Genomic DNA, 6,000 nt, shown 5'->3' with positions numbered 1-6,000 from the left:
CCAAGACAGGACGAGCAAGTCCTCAATAGTTCCTGCCTTGCAAGTATGTCTGTCAGATATATTGGGTCAGATGGCTGAAGATGATGCTCCAACATTATAGAGAGTTTTGGGTGATTTTTTCACGCAACAAATTGTGTATGTCTTTTTTTGTTTGTTTGTTTTTGTTTTTGTTTTTGTTTCAGAAGCTACTCACCTGCACTTCCGTTTTTCTCAGGTAATTAAGTTTTATTCTTTCTCTAGTCTCTGATGGGGTCAAAGACCAGATAGTCTAGTCTTAAAATTAAGCTTAGTTGTTTAGGGGTTATGATGTTTTTAGGTCTAAATAGATGTCTCAAGTTGATAGAGATAAATATGATAGCTATTGATTTAATTTCAGGATTTTAGATTCACCAAGATAGGAAAGATGGTTTCTTCAGGGTTGCCAAATACAAATAGCCAAATCACTATGAATGTAACATTTTCATAATTCCTGACAGTTTCATGGTTCTTCTTGTTGTATGTAGTTTATTTTATTTATGTGTAATAATATAAATGTATATATGAAAATAAATATAAAATTTCAATTGAAAGATCACACACTTTTTCTGTTGGGGAAAAAAAAGTCCTAAGAAGAATATAAACTGCTTTATAAAGGAACACCTCAGTGTTAGGATGTGGGCAGGGTTTTGTTTTTATCTTTCCAGAAGAAAAGCATAAAACTAAGGAATCTGGAGACCACTGGATAAGTGAAACAACTGAAGAAAAAGGACCAGACACCAAAGAAGACAAGTATGCCAGGTGATCCAGCCTCAGAGATTGCCTCAACAGCTGTTTCGTCAAAATCTGCATCCAGAGCTGGGCATGGGGGCATATGCTTGTAACCCCAGCTCTTGGGGGGTGGGGTGGGGTGAGGGTTGAGAGGCAGAGGCAGGCAGATCTCTGTCAGTTAGAGACCAGCCTGATCTACAAAGCAAGTCCAGTACATCCAAGAGTACACAGAGAAACCCTGTCTCAAAACAAAACAAAACAAACAAACAAACAAAAAACCCAAAGCAAACCAACAAACAAAAATCTGCATCTAGAACAATTTCAAAATCCCTAGCTAAAATGATCCAGCCAGACAAAATTGTTCCAGCCAGAAATTCCCATTCCACAAAGACTGAACAATAAATGATACATCTAGCTCTCCTCAGACTTGGCCAATATTTCAGTTTTCTTTGGGCCCCCAATAGATTCTGTCACCTTCAGACAATAGGAAAGAATTTTAAGAGAACAAGGCCCCATTTGCAAGAAGTAGGATGGGTAGTTTTTGGTCATATGATGGATGATGGATGTTTAGGGGGTTGGTTGCAAGTTGTTAATGAACTTGGTCAGGGAGGAAACAAAGTATGGGGGTTAGACTAAGAGATTTCTCTCCTTTTCTCTTTCTTTTCTTCCTTATGTAGGAAGAGAAGGGTTGAAAAGAAGAAAGCAGAGATATAGAGATAATATAGGAATAATAGGGGAAAAGGTAAATTATTGAATCTACTCTTATAGATCTTTCTATGTTGATACAAAGCTAAGGCTATATTTGGTTACATCTGTATAGATCTTTGTATATTGATACAAAATTAAGGTTATATTTGGTTATAACTTGCTATGTATTAACCTTTTTAAGGTATTGTACTTATCCTATGTAATGCTTTAAAATGTTATGTGAAGTTCTAGTCTTTTTGAAAGCCTTGATCACAAACTGTTTAGGAAAATTATGAAATGCAAGATAATAGTCAATCAAACTTGTGGTTTTATTAGGTACTATTTTAGTTAATCACAGGTGTTTTCTAAGTCAATAAGATATCAAATAGCTAGAAACAAGCAATTCAGATACAGGAGAGATAGACGGTCTTCAAAAACCCTAGAGATCTATACACTGTGACATTTAAAGTCTTTTGAGATTGAGCCATGTCTGCTACTGGCAGCACCTTTATACTACTTCAAAGAAGATGATGAGCATCTAAAAAAACCTCACTATGGAGTTTGCTTCAAATGTGGCAAGCTGCCACTGGGCAACAAAATGTTCTTGTTTCAACTGAAGACAAAATATTGGACAGACTGAACAAATTGAACACAGGAAAGTGGACTGCCAGGCTTTTCAAGGACAAGGTAGGCAACTCCTTCATAATTCTTCCTTCATAGAAATGTCTGTCAGGTATTCTGTGCCAGAAGGCTGAAGATGATGTGCCAACATTACAGAGAAATTTTGGGGGACTTTCCAGGTAGCCAACTACATCTGTCATTTCTACAGTGTTGGAAGCTGCTTCCTTTGCACTTCCTGTTTATTCAGATAATATTTATCCTTCTCGGGTCTCTGACAGGGTTGATGACTAGTTATAGTCTCACAGTTAAGCCTAAGTTGTGTAGGACTTACAAAATTATTTTGAGGTCTAAATTGATGATTTTAGGTTGATGAATGCAAGTTACAATAGAAAGTGATTTAGGCACAGAACTTTGGAGTCACCAGGATAAGATAGATTAGAATAGTTTCTCCAAGGTTGTTAAGTACATATGCACTGGATATTGTAAATATAATTTTTACTAGATAGTATATAGTTTATTGATGCTAGAGAAAGAGTTTTATTTGGACAAATGGGGGGAAATGTAGCTGGATATTTGATCTCATTGTAAACCCCAAGATCATGAGCTGGAAAGACCTGTTTCTTGTTTGATGTGGCTCAGCCCTAACGCACACCTCTAATTCAAGAGCTTTCTGTTTACTCCAAGTACTTGTAGCATGGCTCAGCCAGAGCACACGCCTTTCATCCAAAAGTTCTCTGTAAAGAGGATTAAATAAAGTTAACCCTAGGTCGAACAGCAGAGCAAGCAACCAGACTGGCAGGAAGTGAACATGGGGAAAAAACAGATAGAGTGAGAGGAAGTCCAGAGGATGGATAAAGAGATTCACTGGAAGTAGAAAGAAGAGGCATTCAGTTAAGGGTTATTTAAGGTAGTGTGTAGAAGGAAAAAAGGGCTTTTTCCATCTGGGACACAGGCTGAGTAGGAAGGTAAGCTGGGTGCTTCCTCTGCGTCTCTGAGCTAGAAGACTTTCAACCCAGCATCTAGCTCTTGAGTCTCTATTGGCAAAGTCCAACATTAGGGATTTTATTTTTAAAATAATAGACTTTACTGGACAAAATCTTTAAGCAGACGTAGACCTTATTTGGAGAGCTCTTTCCTCTTCATCTAGCTGTATGGAGATGATACAAAATATTCCATGTGGTGAAACTACAAGCTAGAAAAGCCTGGCTCCATCAGTTGTCATTGGTAGAAAGGTGACCTTCTAAATAGATATTCTCATTCTGGATCTTTAACTATAGAAGAAATAATCCTGATAATACCTTTGTGCTGCTATACATTACCATAGTAATAAAACACACCCTAGAAAAGATGAGCTTCTAAATATTTTAATACTATGAGATTGTATATCCTTTATTTCAATCGATTAAAAATTCATCTGCCTTTGTAAACCCCTTCTGTCACCAACAAATATGATCTGTTATTTTATACCACTTACTGCAATCGTATCCATACTTGCAGGAAGCATTTACTTAAAATGAAAGACAGTAAGGGCTGGGGAGCTAGTCTGGTGGCAGCAAACTTGCTGGGTGTGTGCTAGGATGTGAACTGATCCACAGCTAGCAAAATCAAATAGATCATCTTAGTGGGGCTATAAACAAGGCATAAGAGTTCCCTCCCAGGCATTGGCATAGGCAACTGCTTTGACAAAACTGTAATTGAAAACTCTATGAAGCACAACCTAACGTTTTGAAGATTTGCAAACTGAATTCTGAGCATTATTTTCTCTTACTTCAAACTAAACTTTCTGTGAGACATTCTGAAAATATGTCACATACAATTTAATAAAAAATTATGACTTTGTCCAAAGTAATGAGAAATACTAGTTTTGAATGCCTGGAAGGACATTTAGATTCCTAAAGTATGAAAAGGAGATTTTTCTGTTAATTCATGGTTTTTTTTTTTTTTTTTTTTTTTTTTCATGGTAGAAAACTGGCAGCATTCCTATTGAAATTCTCTTTGGTGCAGGGGCCAGATATCACACTTTATCTTACACGGCATATTCTTGACCTGGCTACAGACATCTGCAACATGTTTGTCTTTCATTCGGATTCCTTGGAAAGAATAACTATATTCCCTAGCACATGCTTTCTGAAACAACTTGACCAATAACCTTTGATTTACATTTTCAAGGCCCATTTTAACTTTGTCCTTCTCTATTTCTAATGACCCAGGTGCCAACTTTCTACAAGGCTATTACTAGAGAATGTGGAGATCATGCTGAGAAGCTGCTGTGGACAGGGCTTAAAAGTAGACACACAAGGTGCTGTTGACTACTGTGCAGTGGTTTGTTGGAAAGAAAGAAAATTTCTTTTGGATTCCAAGGTCCCATTCCCAGACTCTATTCCCTTGATGATCAGAGTATCTGTCAGAAGCTTTGCACTGTTTTGCAGGATTTTGATTCAAGTCCTTCGGTTTCTTTTCCTTTCACCTTTTCTTTCATTTCTCCTTTCTCTTCCTCTTCTCCCACCTCCTTTCTTCTTTCTTTCTTTCTTCCTCAGCACTGGGGAAGGAACTCAGGGCTTATGCACCTATTCAAGCTCTCTGCCATGGGCCTACCTTCTCATTTTTCAAGTGGATTGTCTTTGTTAAATTATGAAGGCACAGACATTTTTTATATGTAAAAACAAACTTACTTCAAAAGAAATAAAAGAGATTAAAAGAAACTTCCAAAGGAAACAAAATGCCCGTTAAAGTATACAAGGGATCCCCTTAGGAATGTAAAGAACTCAGTGATAACTGCCAATTTTAATTAGTTAAATACTTCAAAAATTGCTGTTTATACTTAACCGAAGAATAGAAACTAATTTAGAAGTTTATTTTGACAGTAATCGAACAAGGTTAGGATGTGCCCCAGAATTCCAGTCAAGACCTGTCCAGAGACCCTGTCATGACCCGCTTATGTCCGTCCTTGGCATACATCCGCTTCATTAAGTTTCTGTCTTCCTACAGCCATCACCCAGAATGGTACTGCAAAACCTGAGGGCCTCATTTGGAAGCTCATAAAGTAATAAGGCCGATTGAAAGGATAATAATCCTTCTTCTGTTGGCCCCCATCCCTGCATGAATGGACTGCATATATAAATGTAATCCAAATGCAGAAATGGTGGAAGCCAGAAAAAATATGAATCACTGAGAAAGTGGAGGAGAAGGTCAGGCTTGGGAGAACATTATACTTGTGATTTACTACAGAAGCCTATCCAAAGTACTTGGAAAATTGTGGACACACACAGACACAGACACCACACACACAGAAACACACACACACACAGACTCTCTTTTATCTAGCACAAAACACTATGTCAGCATCAGGCTAGTAGAGATTTACTTTTAATTGTAGCTTCAGATAGTCCTAGGCTTTTTTCTTTTCTTTTTAATAACATGTGCTTTAACATCTTCGCTTGAAGTTCCTCAGAATTGTTTTTACATGAATATAATAAAATGAATAGAGTACTCATTTTTTTTGTTGCCACTGTAACTAAGTCTAGCATATTTAGTGAATTATTCAGAACAGATTTATTATCTGACAGTCGGACAGTTCTGGAGGTCAGAGTCTGATAGAAGTCTCTGGGGGCTAATACTAAAGTGCCAACAAGGCTGAGTTTCTTTTTTGGAAGACGTATGGTTGACTGCTTCCTTGTGGTTCCCAGCTTCCTGGGGCCACCCATATTCCTTGGCTCTCTGTCTCCTTTTCCATCTTCAAAGTCTACAAAGACAGATCAGTTCTTCCTACATCGCCCACTCTGCTCTGCTTAAGTCTGGAAAAAGTTCTCTGCTTTTATGAATGCATATGGTTAGCCAACAGGCCTGGCATCCCAGCACTCAGGCGTAGAGGCAGGAGAATTAAGATTATGCTAACAATTGTTACAACGACTACACCACTATAAATTGATGAGGACGGTCCAAAAA

The sequence above is a fragment of the Acomys russatus genome, chromosome 21, assembly GCF_903995435.1.
Source record: "Acomys russatus chromosome 21, mAcoRus1.1, whole genome shotgun sequence".
Taxonomy (NCBI): Eukaryota; Metazoa; Chordata; class Mammalia; order Rodentia; family Muridae; genus Acomys; species Acomys russatus.
Note: the sequence above shows the minus strand (reverse complement) of the source record.